Here is a 17303-nt window from a genome sequence, read left to right on the forward strand (position 1 = left end):
CAATTAGGAAAAGAGGAAGTCAAATTGTCCCTGTTTGCAGATGACATCATTGTATATTTAGAAAACCCCATTGTCTCAGCCCAAAATCTCCTTAAGCTGATAAGCAACTTCAGCAAAGTCTCAGGATACAAAATCAATGTGCAAAAATCACAAGCATTCCTATACACAAATAACAGACAAACAGAGAGACAAATCATGAGTGAACTCTCATTCACAATTGCTACAAAGAGAATAAAATACCTAGGAATCCAACTTACAAGGAATGTGAAGGACCTTTTCAAGGAGAACTACAAACCACTGCTCAAAAAAATAAAAGAGGACACAAACAAATGCAAGAACATTCCATGCTCATGGATAGGAAGAATCAATATCGTGAAAATGGCCATACTGCCCAAGGTAATTTATAGATTCAATGCCATCCCCATCAAGCTACCAATGACTTTCTTCACAGAATTGGAAAAAACTACTTTAAAGTTCATATGGAACCAAAAAAGAGCCCACATTGCCAAGACAATCCTAAGCAAAAAGAACAAAGCTGGAGGCATCATGCTACCTGACTTCAAACTATACTACAAGGCTACAGTAACCAAAACAGCATGGTACCAGTACCAAAACAGATATATAGACCAATGGAACAGAACAGAGGCTTCAGAAATAACACCACACATCTACAATCACCTGATATCTGAAAAATCTTACAAAAACAAGAAATGGGGAAAGGATTCCCTATTTAATAAATGGTCCTGGGAAAACTGGTTAGCCATACGTAGAAAGCTGAAACTGGATCCCTTCCTTACACCTTATACAAAAATTAATTCAAGATAGATTAAAGACTTAAATGTTAGACCTAAAACCATAAAAACCCTAGAAGAAAACCTAGGCAATACCATTCAGGACATAGGCATGGGCAAGGACTTCATGACTAAAACATAAAAAGCAATGGCAACAAAAGCCAAAATAGACAAATGGGATCGAATTAAACTAAAGAGCTTCTGCACAGCAGAAGAAACTATCATCAGAGTGAACAGGCAACCTACAGAATAGGAGAAAATTTTTGCAATCTACTCATCTGACAAGGCTAATACCCAGAATCTACAAAGAACTCAAACAAATTTACAATAAAAAAACAAAAACCCCATCAAAAAGTGGACAAATGATATGAACAGACACTTCTCAAAAGAAGACATCTGTGCAGCCGACAGACACATGAAAAAATGCTCATCATTACTGGTCATCAGAGAAATGCAAATCAAAACCACAATGAGATACCATCTCACACCAGTTAGAATGGCAATCATTAAAAAGTCAGGAAACAACAGATGCTGGAGAGGATGTGGAGAAATAGGAATGCTTTTACACTGTTGGTGGGAGTGTAAATTAGTTCAACCATTGTGGAAGACAGTGTGGTGATTCCTCAAGGATCTAGAACTAGAAATACCATTTGACCCAGCAATCCCATTACTGGGTATATACCCAAAGGATTATAAATCATGCTACTACAAAGACACATGCACACGTATGTTTATTGTGGCACTATTCACAATAGCAAAGACTTGGAACCAACCCAAATGTCCATCAATGATAGACTTGATTAAGAAAATGTGGCACATATACACCATGGAATACTATGCAGCCATAAAAAAGGATGAGTTCATGTCCTTTGCAGGGACATGGATGAAGCTGGAAACCATCACTCTCAGCAAACTATCACAAGGACAGAAAACCAAACACCGCATGTTCTCACTCATAGGTGGGAATCGAACAATGAGAACACTTGGACACAGGGTGGGGAACATCACACACCAGGGCCTGCTGGAGGGTGGGGGGCTGGGGGAGTGATAGCATTAGAAATACCTAACGTAAATGATGAATTGATGGGTGCAGCAAACCAAACTGGCACATGTATACCTATGTATCAAACCTGCACATTGTGAACATGTATCCTAGAACTTAAAGTATGATAAAATTTAAAAAAAATTTTTTTAAAAAAAAGAAAGAAAGAAAATTGGAGTGGTGTGGTCACAAACCAAGTAGTACCACCAACCACCAGAAAATGGAAGAAGCTAGAAACAAATTCTCTCCGAGAGTCTTAGCAGCAAGTGCAGTCCTGGTAACACACTGATTTCAGCCAAGTCCAGAACTGTAAGAGAATAAACCTCTGCTGTTTTAGGTCACCATGTTTTTGGTGATTTGTTACAACATCTAGAGGAAACTAACACATGTTTTTCTGGGAATTTACTACAATTTTCTCTCCTTCTGAATGCAACAAAATTCTTATAATAAAATATTTTAGTCTGTAAATTCTTTAAAGATCCAAATGCAATTGTTTTAAGAAGAAACAGTATTTTTAAAAATTATTTCAAAGGAAAGATGATACACACGAACACAAAAAACAGGCATTAATATCAGATCATTGCCTATGTTACCCTGTATTAATGACACACCAAAATTTTAAAATCATTCTTTTCTTTTTTTCCTACTTTTAAAACACCCTTCTTATTTGACAATTAAATTACTTTACAGGCAACATGTAAGCTGGTAAACCACATACTATATTATGGAGATAAAATTGTAAGAACTAACCTTTCAAGAACCAATTGCAAGTGATATAAAATATAGCACTTGTAGGCTTTCTGATATTTTTCATATTGTGGTTTCCAAGTCATTCTTAATTTTGTAAACTATTTTTTGTGAATTTTCTCTCCTCCCAAAAATATAACATAAGTTATCCAAATTTACTGCCATAATCAGAGTCTATTTTGGCAAAGAAAGCTATTGGCAAGAAAAAAGGGTGGTGGTTCAGGGTAGTATGGAAACCCCTTCAAGTGATCTCTCATATTTTCTATGAGCTTGTTTTTCCTTCTCATCACAAGATATTTTGGCTTGGAAATAACAACCTAGCAAGAGCAGATGAACTGTTACATCATCACACACTAAAAGAAGACAGCACAAAATATGTCTAATTTATAATGAATTTTCAAATTAATTTCCTCTTTAATGGTCCTGGATTTTGCAATGTGGATAGACTGGTAAATGGTTGGCACAGATACACAAGGGTAATCCAATAGAAATTTAGGAGCAGCTTGAAAAGAAAAATTATTCACTCACCCTTTCTAAGCCAACTTTTTTTCTGAGAAAGAGCACATATTTTAATGTTTGTGTATGAAAAAGAATTATAGGTAGAGAAATGGGACTGAAGGAGCTGGAAGTGGAGTGAAGTTGTGGAAATATTTAAAGACAGTGGATAATCCAAAATATAACTGAATTTGGAATGGAATTCACTCTTACATTTTAATGTACATGTGTCTGGGGTTCTTGTGATTCACAACACTTGAACAGAATTACAAGTCTCTGTTTCAAGGACCACTAAGTCTTCAGTAGCTGGAAAAGTGTCCTCCTGTCTCCATTTTCCTACGTATTCAACTTCTCTGTGCTTTCCATTCTACATTAGGAATAGTTAGCACGTCTCTCAGATTGCCACCGCGTAAACCCCTTCTCCCTAGAGGATCGCTACCCTTACCCTTCCCTTCATGCCTGGGCATGATGGATGGGGAGAAAGTTGTATTGCTGGATATGGCTAATACGTTGACGAGTCCATGGCAACGGTTCTGATTGATGTGGTAAGCAGTGCACTTAGGAACCACTCCTACGCAAGATAAACTCTATGTCAAATCATACAGTGGACCCGTGTATGAAAATCATCATTTCTAAATCATCTTGGAAACTCCTTATACGAAGAAAATATTGCAAACTGCTGGAAGTGAAATCTTCCAGCCCTTTTCAATTCTGCTGCCATGTCTGAATACTTTCAATAAATAGCCCCAGTCTCAGGTTATCAGGAAGTTAAAGAAACCCTGAGAAACACATGATACAATGTTACTGCATGACATTCGGGGTTATGACTTGTTTACAATGGGAGCACTCAATGTTATAAAGGACTAAAATTCTCCATTAATTAATATTTGGGTTAAGTGTGAATATAATCACATTTCTAAAATTATTTTTAGAATTTAGTAAAATTGTTCCAGAGTTTATTTAGAAGGGTATATTTTCAAATACTCAGAAAAATTCTAAGGAACAAAGAGAATAGCAACATTTAAAATAATAATTAAACTGGTATGGTGATGACGCAGAGAAACAGTGCTGGAAGAAAATAGAACTCACATTAGAAACAACTACATAGGTAGATTTAGCACATAATGAAGAAAGCGCTGCAAATGAACGGGAGGAAAGACATTTATTATTAATAGTGTTGGCAGAACTCACTAGCCATTTGAAAAATAAATAAATAAATCTGTATTTTTACCATGCTTCTAACACTAACATAAAGTCCAAATGGAACAAGCACTTAAAGGTAAAACATTAAGATAATGGGGAAAAAATCATTTAAATATCTGTATAATTTTAGCACAGTAGATGTTTTCTGGCTGGGCATGGTGGCTCATGCCTATAATTCCAGCATTTTGGGAGGCTGAAGTGGGAAGGTTGCTTGAAGCCCAAGAGTTCGAGACCAGCAACATAGTAAGATCTCATCTCCATGTTTAAAAAAAAAAATTATTAACTGAGTATGATGGTGTACACCTGTAGTCCCAGCTACTCAGGAGGCTGAGGTGTGAGGATCACTTGAGCTCCAGAGGTTGAGGCTGCAGTGATCATGCCACTGCACTTTAACCTGGGTAACAGAGCAAGACACTGTTTCAAAAGAAAAAAAACAAAAGCTTTTCTCAGCTCAAAGCAACAGTTATAAAGTAAACGGTAAATATACACATAGAAAGAAAAATAACTATTGTACACAAAGATATGTAATAGATATATAATATTTTAATTAGAAAATTAATTACCTACATCAGAAAAATAAGTAAACTTTAAGAAGTAAAAGAAAAAACTAAATAAATATTTACAGCCTATATGACAATAGGCAAATCTCCTTGATACTATGAAATTTTCTTCTCCATCAACAAGGAAAGCTATCACATCCATTTTTAATGGGGCAAGAGGTGTTAGGATTCATTTCACGGAGGACACAAAAGGAGTGGCCATTAATCATTGGAAACACTGATCAAACTCACAAATAATTAAATTCAGATAACAATAAGACATCATTTTTCAACTATCAAATTGGTAGTGGTCAAAAGGTTAATAATACTGGGTATTGGCAAGAACATGGGAAAACAAGTTCTGTCATGTGCTGCGAGTGGCAGTGTAAAATTGTGCTAATTTTTTGGAAGGAAAAATTGAAACATCTATTAAAATGTTTAATATACATATTCTTTAACAATTTCACATCTAAGAATTTTTCCAACTGAAAAACTCACACAAATGTGCAAAGAAATGTGAATAACATTTTTTTGCCTTATGGTTTATAATGGTGAAAAAATTAGGAACTAATGGCCAGGCCCAGTGGCTCACACCTGTAATCCCAGCATCTTGGGAGGCCTAGGTGGGCCTATCACCTGAGGTCAGGAGTTCGAGATCAGCCTGGGCAACATGGTGAAACCCCATCTCTACTAAAAATACAAAAATTAGCCAGGCGTGGTGGCATGCATCTGTAATCCCAGCTACTCGGGAGGCTGAGACAGGAGAATCACTTGAACTCGGGAGGTGGAGTTTGCCGTAAGCCGAGATCACAGCGCTGCGCTCCAGCCTAGGCGACAGAGTGAGGCTCCGTCTCAAAAAGAAAAAAAAGGGAACCAATTAAAGTTTTATCAATGAAGAAAAATTAAATATGTTGACATGGAAAGACATTCAAGACATTATTGTTAAGTCTACAAAAGATAGTTGCCGACCTAGATATATGATACTATTTTTGTTAAGAAATTGTTTATATGCCTAGGTATATATGTCTATGCAGCATGCATATATACAAATCTGAAGGAAAATTCATCACTCTCTACAGTGATGGCTTCTGAATATGAAAAGTGTGAAGATATTTCAGGAGGAGCTGAGGCATAGAAATACACAGTGTGAAGTGGAAGAACCAATCCAGGATGGTAAAAACAGTTAGAGGTACCACCCTAGTGTAAGTAAAGAAAAATAAAAAATAAAAGAGACCTAAGTAGCAGCATGCCATCTCCTCTGCCTATGCCAGCCCTCACCACACCCCACCCCTTCTCCGTGCAGCTCTATCCTGTCCTTCCCTGAAAGGCTTCCCTGTGGGCCTCTGTTGGCTTCAGTCAATGGGGGCACTGGCAGGGAACTTGACAGCAAGAAGAGAGGGGTCAGGGTCTTTCTTCCCTTCTTCCTTACTGTCTCGGCGCTGTGTCTTGTCAAAATCAGGTTTAGTAAGGAAAGATTTTATTCTGAAGAATTATTGCGGGGTGGGGAGACTGTCGCACTGGGAGAAAGCTCTGATGATAAAGTCTGCAAGTGTCTCTGGAGTTGGGCAAAAGGAGATTTTCTCGTATAGGGAGGAGGAGACAAGGCTAGAAAAAAACAAGCACCGGAGAGTGGGATGAAGGGGTCACGTGACAGGCAGTGGCTCACGGATGGTGGCCTCTAAGGCCAGCCTCGTCCCTGGAGGGGCTGAAGACTGGCTCACACAGAGGGTGGGCCGATGTTCAGGGACCTGGGGAAAGGGAAAAGCTTAACCAAAGCTTGATTAACAAACGTTTTATTCTCATTGATCAGTGAAGACAAGCAGTTCGGCTAATCATTTATGAGGCCAACAAAGAGAATTTGGGGGGTCTGTGTCTGGCTTTGTCATAGGCAAACAAGGTGGTGGCTGGGGGAGGAGGGACTCCCTTGATTCTTATCTAGGTCATGTGGGGAAGGGTAGTTCCTTGCAGTAAGCAGCTTCCCAGAATGCAAAGGGTAGAAGATTTCTTAAGGTTTTCTGTTTTCCAGAATCCTAGGGCTTGGGTAAAGTTCAGGATTGTCAGCCTCCAGCCATGTGGGCCTTTCTCTGCAACTACAGTGGGCTTAGGGCTGTCCTCAGGCTTCCTGCTATGAACCATGTCTTCACCTGCCTCCCCAGCCCTAGAGCTCAGGACGCCACCACCACCGGCTATTGATGGTCTCCGCGGGCCTCAACACCCTCTGCTGCTTCCTTAACTCACACTGCTACCACTTGCTCTCAGTTTAAATGATTAAAGCCTCATCATCAGTTCTGAGCTCAACTCTATGTCCTGCTGTGGTCCTGGTGGCTTGTAATAACCAGTTAAAAAATTAATGCTCCTCCTCATTTTGTCACATCAAGTTTCTTTTTAACACAGCCACAGGCTACCAGCTAAATAAGGTAGATATCAAGGTGCCAACACAGCAAAGAGACTGAACCTGAAGTTAGCTTGTTTCATTTATTCTGGAAAATCACCAAAATATATACCGTGATTAATGCATCACCAAACGGTCCTAATCATGTTCCTTTTGAACACAATACCTAAGTTTGATTTTATCATTATCAAAAAGCTTTTATGAGGCACCTGTAGGAGACACTAACTTGGAAACACAGGGCCAGGAAGGCCTTGAGTCTCTTACTCCAGGGATCCTGGGGTTTTGCTGTGGTAGTGGTAGTTCAATGCGGCACCCGCTGCCCCACTGTAGGCCCAAGCTGAGCTGAGAGAAGGAAGAAACTTGGGCCACACTGCATTGCTTACTATGCCTCCCTCTGCCCCCTTTCTCTCCTGCTGCAAACAGGAAGAGGCCTTTCTTTTATTTCTCTTACATCCTGCCTTCTTGTTGTCTCCAGATAAGCCTTCATGGCTTTTCTAAACAGCAAAAGGAGCATTCTGTCAACCAAGGTCTCCAAGCCCAGTTGTTAATATGGCAAATGTGGAAATAAATGAATTTGGAAAATCCATTATTAAGAACAATAGCTGACTTTACCAGGCTATTGTTTTGCCAAACAGTTCAATTTTAGACTCAAGAGCTGAATATCGTCTTAGCCTTTCCCTCTGCAGCCATTTGGTAGCTAATATCAGTTACCATCTGAGCAGAAGATATTTTGGGTGAAGTGAACTCAGGTCCTGTATTCACTAGGGCAATAGTGGGAGGAGAGCTCTTAAATGATTTGTTATATATCCCACATCACAGCACAGCATCTTAATTAAGACACCCAGGCAGTGATTGCAATGTGAGCCTTCAGGAGCACAGGAGCACTTCACTCACCTCATGGAGGCTTGTGAGATGCAAGAAGCCAGGAGCCCATCCCCACGTAGAAGGAGGTGCACCTTTTGCTGTAACCCTTCAAGCTATGGAGGTGAAGGACTCACGCACAATGGAATTACAATGCTATTTACATAGCCATCAATTACACTTACAGAACAATTCCAGATAAGGTTTGTGTGGTATTTTTGCATTGACACAGCAGCCATAAACCAACAAGAATTATCAATACTTAGTAGATATGAAAACAGCTAGACAACAAAGCCCCCAAAAACCTAGCATATATTGCAAGACCCTTCAGGAAGCTTGACTGTGAGATAGATCTGTGGGCTCTGACCACAGTCTCAGAGGCACAGTGCAGAGTGTATTCAAAATCCCTCTTGGAAAGTTTTGCACACAAAGGGAGCCCAAGAGTCACATCTCTACACTGATCTATGTGTAGTTTATGCAACAGAGAATAGGAACATAAATAATAGCAATGGAAATTAAGCTTATTAAGTTTTACAGTTGTGGCAAAGAGTTTCTGAGTCTCAGACTGGAGTTTCACAATTGAAAACAAGGCGGAAAATATTGTCTTTGTTGACACAAAGAAGAGAGCAGTCTGCAGCCAGAAAACAGAGAAGCACGTGCCAGGGGTACTGTTTGTCCAAGCGCTTGCTTGAAACTCATTTGATGCTAAACAGTGGTCAAATGACAACATCCAATTCCAAAACTTACTGCTGCCCAAAGTACCCTCAATTCATGACCTTCCCAAGCCCCTCTTACTTACTAGAAACCAAGAGCTATTTTATCAAGTTGAATTAATCAAAAAACATTTATTGGGTTCATTTTGAGTGACACCCTTTCAGTTCTGCAAATATAATGAACCAGAACCAAAAAATGGTATTGTGTGAGTTGTTAAGGTCAGGAACTGTGGATCCGTAGGCAACCGTACCATCAGAACAGCGGCTTCTCAGTGTTTCTCCTTGGCAGAGGTTGGATGTGGAAATACAATGCACAGGACCCATCATCTTACTTAAGCTACAAGGCGTTCTGGTTGTCTAGTGCAGTAAATAAACCACTCAAAAATAGTTGGTCAGGGTTCGAGACGAGCCTGCGCAACATAGCAATACCCTGTCTCCACAAAAAAATAAAATTATCTGGGCATGATGGTGTGCACCTGAAATCTCAACTACTCTGGAGGCTGAAGCAGGTGGATTGCTTGAGCCCAACGGTTCAAGGTAACAGTGAACTATGATCATACCACCACACTCTCAGGCAGCAGAGTAAGACCTTGTCTCAAAAAAAAGAAGTAAAACGTTACTAAAACAATAATTTTAGTTTGCTTTTCAATCTAAGGGTTGACTGGGCTCAGCCAGGAGGTTCCTGAATTCTTGCTCCAGGTCTTTTAACTACAGTCAAAACAGTCAGAAGATGCCTGGGGCTTCTTCACTCACACCACTGATAGAAAACTCAAACAGCCAGGGAATGGGGCAGCTGGGGCTCCTTGAGTGTCGCTCCCTCTCAGGCATGTGCTCTGCTCACCTGAAGCTGTCAGGGGTGTAAGCCTTCCTCCTACATGAGTGTCCCCAGACAATCTGGCAGATGCTTCACGTTCTTTTCTAACCTACCTTCTGGGAGTCAAGGGCATCACTTCCATGGAACTCTATCACGGGAGGCGTTACAAAGGCCCACTCAGTTTCAAGGAGAGAGTCTTAGCTACCACCCCGTGGAGGTAGGCATTTCAGAAAATTTACAGACCTGTTTTTAAACCATCTCACAGCGGGTTGTCACCACCACTATTGTCTTTGTGAAAACCCACGAGAAACAAAGCAACACTGCATAGTCTAGAAGGAAAGATGTTTTTCAAATATCAAGATGGGGTTCTTGAAAGCCAGGCACCAATAGAAGTGCCTCAAAACCAAAAAGAGAGCAGGGAATCCACATCAGGACACAATCCCAGCCCATCCTATCTGACAGCTGCTTCAGTATCCATGTGATGAGAAGTTTCTAGCTTAATACAAGATTCATAGGGCAATTACGCCATACATTATGTATAATTTTCTTCAAGTATTTGTGCATGATTTAGCTCTTAAAATCCTCTGTGTATTTCTGTATAATTCAACTCAGAGCATGAATTAAATTCTCAACTAATCCTTTTGTTTTTCTTATAAACCTCAACTTAAAAAACCTCATTTGATATTACAGTAAAAAGTTAGATCAACTTCCATCGCCATTCTAGGGTCCATATTAAAAACGCAAAGTAGAACCCAACCATAGAGAATGGGTTTAATTTGGGACTGTCTCCTTAGTAAATGTCACCTCCTTTACCAGCACATAGAATTTCAAGGAGGAAGAAACTCAATCACACTTATGTATACATATTTTTAAAAGGTTATAATGAGTATCCAAGACATCAACACTACCATGAAGTCATTAATTTCTTTCAGCTATTTAATGTCAGCTATTACCTTCAAAAGATTCAGATCTATAAATAACTCCAAAATGGAGAAAACGGAATTATAATTTACAGCTGTACTATTATTAGTGTATAATTAGAAATTGGGCCAAACAATTGCCCTTAACCAACTTTTGAATAAATCAATCTGAGGGATTTGATAATTGTATATACTTATTTCATGTAAAACTAGGATTAATAATTAAAGATCGACAAAAACTTATGTAAAAGGTTGAGGCCAGGTGGATGGTGTTTTTCATTACAAGACAATTTTTTGCTATATTAAACAATTAACTTGTCCGATGCATCCATTAGCCATTACTGTCTAATTTTTTAAGTGGAAGAAGAAAACTATATACATGTCTTAACATCTACCTGGCCAGAGAATGTCATTCTTTCAGCAAACATTAAAATGTATTTGATTTCTGGTCTCATATTAGACCCTATCTTAATACAAATGCATGAAGAGCTTATCATTTGAAAATTGTTCTGATGTGTTGAACTTAATGATCTAATCACACTTTTGTCATTATTATGAAGAACTAACACTTGTCAGGTAACAGAATTAAATTTAAATAGAAATGCTCATATATTTAATGGCTAATTTGGAAGAATAAGCTTTTTAAATTCAAAATTCACTTAACAAAAAACTATTGAGTAATTAAGTTCATGATTGCACTTTACTCTGAGAAACACATGAGGGTCTGAAACATTGAAAATTTTAGGAGTACATACTCAGAAAAGCCATCTGTTCTAATACAACTGCCCACTCTTTGGTTGATTTCAATCCCAATTTTTCTCCTATTTCACAGTATTTTGCAATCCCCTCTTTTCTTAGGAACACATGTGTGCAGCTCCTGGTTTCACTGTTAGGAGCTTTGTCTCATCCACCTCATGCAATTTCTCACATATTAAGTCAGCCCACAGTCACTTCCTTCCTCATCCAATATGAGAGGCAGAGATTATTAAAATGCTGGGTCTGTCTGTTTCATAGTATGGAATAGGAGTCCATGAAAAGTAATGCTCTGTTATGCCTCCGTATCACAAAGGGTCACAGCTAAGGTAAAATAGGGGCTAGCGGAAGCAGTTGTGTAATGGAGCTGACTCACACCAGTGACTCACAAGAGCTGGCTGCTAGACTCTCAGGAATCCTGTAAGACGGCTGTTAAGGTATTGCTAGCTTGAATTGGGTCATGATGGTAACACTTACACCACGAAAATCAGCAAACACTACAAACCAGAACGTTTATGGGGGTGAAGGTAGGGGAATTCATTGTTGAACACTGACCAGCACACCACTCTGTTGAAGAAAAGAGTGTTTACTATATGATATGCTACTGTCATAAAAAGATAATTGAACTTAATTCTCACAGCAACGCTTTAAAATAGGCATTACCATTACCATTGTTTTTTCAGGGAAGAAAACTGAGGCTCAGAAAAGTAACTTGCTGGAATTTGAACTACATACAAAGGTTTTAAAATCTAAAGCAGTTGTCTTTTTTACCTCACTAACCTCTCCCATCTGCTTCTTCCTTTCCCGTAGGATTTTAGGACTGGGTGAAATCTTAAATGTTCTCTAGTCCTACCAGCTTGTCGCTGAGATCTGCAGTATAATAAACCCCTAAAATGATTGTCCTGCCAATGTCTGAACACTTCCAGTGGCAGGAAACTCATGACCTCAGACCACTGAGTTTGAAAGCTCTTACTCTTAGAAAACGCTTTCTTATTTTGAATGGAAAACTCCATTTTTGCCTTCAACTATTGGTTCTTGTCCTACCCATAGAAAATTTGAGAATGGTAGAAGCTTTTTGGGTTTCTATCAACTTAGCATCCCAGGAGACCTAGAAAATAGAGGGGGAATCAATGCATTTGTCTCCGTTTTGCATTTTTTCTTTACATGCATCCATCCACCCATCCTGCAAGAATTTGTTGATCAGCTTATCAGTGATCTCTGCTGGACTACATGTTGGATATTTAAAGATGAGTGCAATAGTTTCTGACCTTAAGAAGCTCAGCTGCTAGACCCTCGCCACTCAAAGTGCAGTCCTCAGACCAGCAGCACATCACGGGGGTGCTCCTTAGAAATGCAGAAGCCTAGATTCCTCTCAGAAGCCAGAACTACCAAATCAAAGTCTGTACTTTAGCAAGGTCCCACACGGGATTCCTTTGCCCCTTAAGTGTTGAGAAGTCCTGGTCTCAACTGAAATGAATATTTTACTTCTCTACAGAATTGCACTTCCATTATTCACCATAGTTTATATTTTAATGAAATATTTTCCTTAGTATCTATGAAGCACCTGCATAGCTATCTGGAGCTGCTGGTCTTTTTCTATATAATTCTTTCTGTTTAAAGTGTTTTTTTTTTTTAAAGATAACAAAGTTGTGTCAAAAATGTTTCATCCAGCTGGGCACAGCAGCTCACACCTGTAGTCCCAGCACTTTGGGAGGCTGAGGCAGGCAGATCACTTGAGGTCAGGAGCTCAAGACCAGCTTGGCCAACATGGTGAAACCCCATCTCTACTAAAAATACAAAAGTTAGCCGGGCATGGTGGCAGGCACCTGTAATCCCAGCTATTCAGGAGGCTGAAGCAGAATAATTGCTTGAACTTTGGAGGTAGAGTTTGCAGTGAGCCAAGATCACCCCACTGCACTCCAGCCTGGGAGACAAAGTGAGACTCCGTCTCAAGAAAAAAAAGAGGAGAAAAGTTTCATCTTAATTTGATTTTCAGAGTTCACACACACTTTTTAGTGACTGTAGTAAAAAGCCCCCAAAGTGCTATGATTTCAGTATATTATGCATGAATCATGCCATAGTTTTATAGTTGTATTTGGTTGCATGTTTCTGTTTCTTTGCCATCTGCATTCAGGGTTCACACATTCAGTTTTTCTTTGAGAAAGTCCTGCAGGGAAGGACCCTGCAGATGGAGAAAGTCTATTCTTCATCATAGACAATATCAGCACTTGCTTAAGGGCACCACAAAAAGATCTGTCCAGATTCAAGAGAGATCTATTTTCTTTCCTTCTCCTCCTAAGTTACTAGACATATTTATCTCCTCTTTGAAGAAATGGCCTTTGACCTAGGAGCTCATCCCTTAGCAGGTCAGAAGTCTTTTCAGTCTATACTTAATCCTAAAACAAGAAAAGAGAAACAGAAAAGCAACCACAATACATACACATCTCAAAGCAAGACAGGGTTTGAGGTGGTATTTTAATCATGGAGCCTATGGGGATATTTTAAATGTATAGGTTGGATTGAAAACTTAAAACATCAAAGTGCTCACCCTTTGGTGTATGCACACTGCTGTTATAACAAAGTATATCTGCTTCCAAACCTCTACAACATACATATGTGATATGTACCAATAATACGAACAATATACCACTGCACTTTCTTCTAAGATATTTTTGTTGCCAGAGTACACTATTTTTCTCTCTGATACACAGTAATTTAATTATTCCCCAAAAGTGAGAACAATATTGCAATACAACATTTATCACAAAGAATCTTTGGAAAACAAGTCACTCTAAATGGCTAGATTTTTAGCCCTATTTATATCCCAAACAACTTTTTTGTTTTTATTCTCCTCATGATATAGTTTGGATCTGTGTCCCTCCCAAATCTCATGCATAATTGTAATTCCCAGTGTTGGAGGTGGGGCCTGATGGGAGATTACTGGGTCATGGAGGTGGTTTCTCCTGAATGGCTTAGCACCAACCCCCTTGGTACTGACTTCGCCATAATGAGTGAGTTCTCATGAGACCTTATTCCTCTCTGGCTCCTGCTCTCACGATGTGATGTACCTACTCCCCCTTCACCTTCCGCCATGATTGTAAGCTTCCTGAGGCCTCCCTAGAAACCAAGTGGAGACCAGCACCATGCTTTCTATAAAGCCTGAAGAACCATGAGCCAAGTCAAGCTATTTTCTTTATAAATTACCCAGTGTCAGGTATTTCTTTATCACAGTGCAAGAACAGACTAACACAGAAAATTTGTACTGAGGAGTGGGGCAATGCTGTAAAGATACCTGAAAGTGTGGAAGCAACCTTGGAACTGGGCAATGAACAGAGGTTGGAAGAGTTTGGAGGGCTCAGAAGAAAACAGATGAGGAAAAGTTCAGAACTTCCTGGAGACTGGTTAAATGGTTTTGACCAACATAATGATAGTGATATGAACAATGAAGTCCAGGCTGGTGAGATTTCAGATGGAAATGAGAAACTTATTGAGAACTATAGCAAAATCACACATATTATACCTTAGCAAAGAGTTTGGTTGGATTGTGCCCCTTCCCTAGGAATATGTGAAAGATTAAACTTGAGAGTGATGACCTAGTGTATCTGGCAGAAGAAATTTCTAAGCAGCAAAGTGTTCAAGACGTGGCATGGCTGCTTCTAACAACCTATGCTCAGATGTGGGAGCAAAGAAATAAGTTAGAACTTACATTTAAAAGGGAAGCAGAGTGTAAAAGTTTGGAAAATTTGCAGCCTGGCATGTGGTAGAAAAGAAAAGCCCATTTTCAGAAGAAGAATTCAACCGCTTGCCAGAGAAATTTGCATAAGCAAAAAGAAGGCAAGTGCTGTTAGCCAAGACAATGGGTAAAAGGCCTCAAAGCCATTTCAGAGATTTCCCAGGCAGCCCCTCCCATCATAGGCCTGAAGGCCTAGGAGACAGAATGGTTTCATGGGCCAGGCCCAGGGCCCTGCTGCCCTGTGCAGCCTTGGAACCCTGCTCCCTGCATCTCTGGTTGCTCTGGCTCCAGCTATAGCTCAAAGGGGCCCAGATATAGCCTGGGCTGCCGGTTCAGAGGGTGCAAGCTGTAAATTTGGCGGTTTCTCTGTGGTGTTAAGCCTGCAGGTGCACAGAGTGCAAGAGTGAATACGACTTGGGAGCCTCTGCTTATATTTCAGAGGATGTATGGAAAAGCCTGAGTGCCCAAGCAGAAGGCTACTGCACTAGCAGAGCCCTCACGGAGAACATCTACTAGAGCAGTGCAGAGGGGAAATGTGGCCCCACACAGGATCCCCACTGGGGCACTGTCTAGTGGAGCTGTGAGAATCAGGCCACCATCCTCCAGACCCCAGAATGGTAGATCCACCACCAGCTTTCACCCTGCACATGGAAAAGCTGGAGGTATTCAACTACAGCCTGTGAGAGTGGCTGTAGGGGCTGAACATTGCAAAGACACTGGAACAGAGCTGCCCAAGGCCTTGGGAATCCACCAACACTATCATGACCCAGGGCAGAAGTTTACCCTGGATGTGGGACATGGAGTCAAAGGAGAGTTTTTTGGAGTTTTGTGATTTAATAACTGCCCTGCTGGGTTTTGGACTGGCACAGGGCCTGTAGCCCCTTTCTTTTGGCCAGTTTCTCCTTTTGAGAATAGTAATGTTTACCCAATTCTTGTACCTCCATTGTCTTTTGAAAGTAACTAAGTTTTTTTTTTTTTCAGGCTCATAGGTAGAAGGGACTTACCTTGTCTCAGATGAGACTTTAGACTTTGAACTTTTGAGTTAATGCTAGAATGAGTTAAAACTTTGGGGGATGATTGGGAAGGCATGACTGTATTTTCAAATGTGAGAAGGACATGACATTTGAGAGGGGCCAGAAGTGGAATGATATAGTTTGGATATGTGTCTCCACCCAAATTTCATATTGAAATTTAATCCCCAATGTTAGAGGTGGGGCCTGGTGAGAGGTGATTGGATCATGAGGTCCATTTCTTATTAATGGTTTAGCACATCCCCCTTGGTACTGTCCTAGCAATAGTGAGTGAGTTCTCTTGAGATCTGGTTATTTAAAAGCACCTCCCCACTTGCTCTCTTGCTCCCCCATCTGCCATGATTGCAAGCTTCCTGAGCCCTCCCCAGAAGACAAGCAGATGAACAGTTTCATGTTTCCTCTACAGCCTGCAGAACTCTGAGCCAATTAAACCTCTTTTCATTATAAATTACTCAGTCTTAGACATTTCTTTATAGCAATGCAAGAATAGTCTGATAGACCTGGTGTCTCTTCCTCTCCTTATAAGGACACCAGTCATTGGGGGAGGGGGGGTCTACCCTAATGTCTTCATTTTAATTTAATCACATTTGTGAAGACCTTATCTCCAAACAGGGTTACACCCTGGGATGCTGGGGTTAGGACTTCAATGTATGGATTTGGGGAAACACAGTTCAGCTCATAACCTTATGTGTCAGGCACCTCCCAGATGCTTCACCAATCGTAACTAGTTTACCCTCCCAATGACCATTTGAGTCAGATGCAGTGAGCCTCAGATCTTAGAGAAAAAGGAGCTGAGAGGCCCAGAGAGGCTCAGAAACCAGCACCAAGTCACACAACTAAATAGCAATTGGCAGGGCCGGATGTCAGCCTTGGCATTGCAGCTCTCAATCTCAGTGCTATGCTGACCTTGCCTTTTATTCAGGGCCTCAGCACGCTGATAAATGATCATGCTGGGTTTGTGCTGAGAATGACTCTATTTGCTCGTATATCAGATGACTCCAGAATGCTAAGCTTTTTGTGGCCTCCTGCCAGTTTTTATTGTTTTCCTATCTCCTCCCTCAATATGGCTCACTCTTGTATTGTCCATACGGGAGCTGGTCCAGGGCTGTGCTGGAGCCGACCTCTTGGGCTCCTGAATGCCCATTGCATGCCTCTTCTATGCTCACATTCACCACTTACCTGAAATGCATCATGGTGGATGGCGGGAGGAGTTACACAATGGAAACTGGCAAAGACTGAATCAGAACTTCTTTTGTTATTTTTTGAGGA

The sequence above is a fragment of the Pan paniscus genome, chromosome 14 (genome assembly GCF_029289425.2).
Source record: "Pan paniscus chromosome 14, NHGRI_mPanPan1-v2.0_pri, whole genome shotgun sequence".
NCBI lineage: Eukaryota > Metazoa > Chordata > Mammalia > Primates > Hominidae > Pan > Pan paniscus.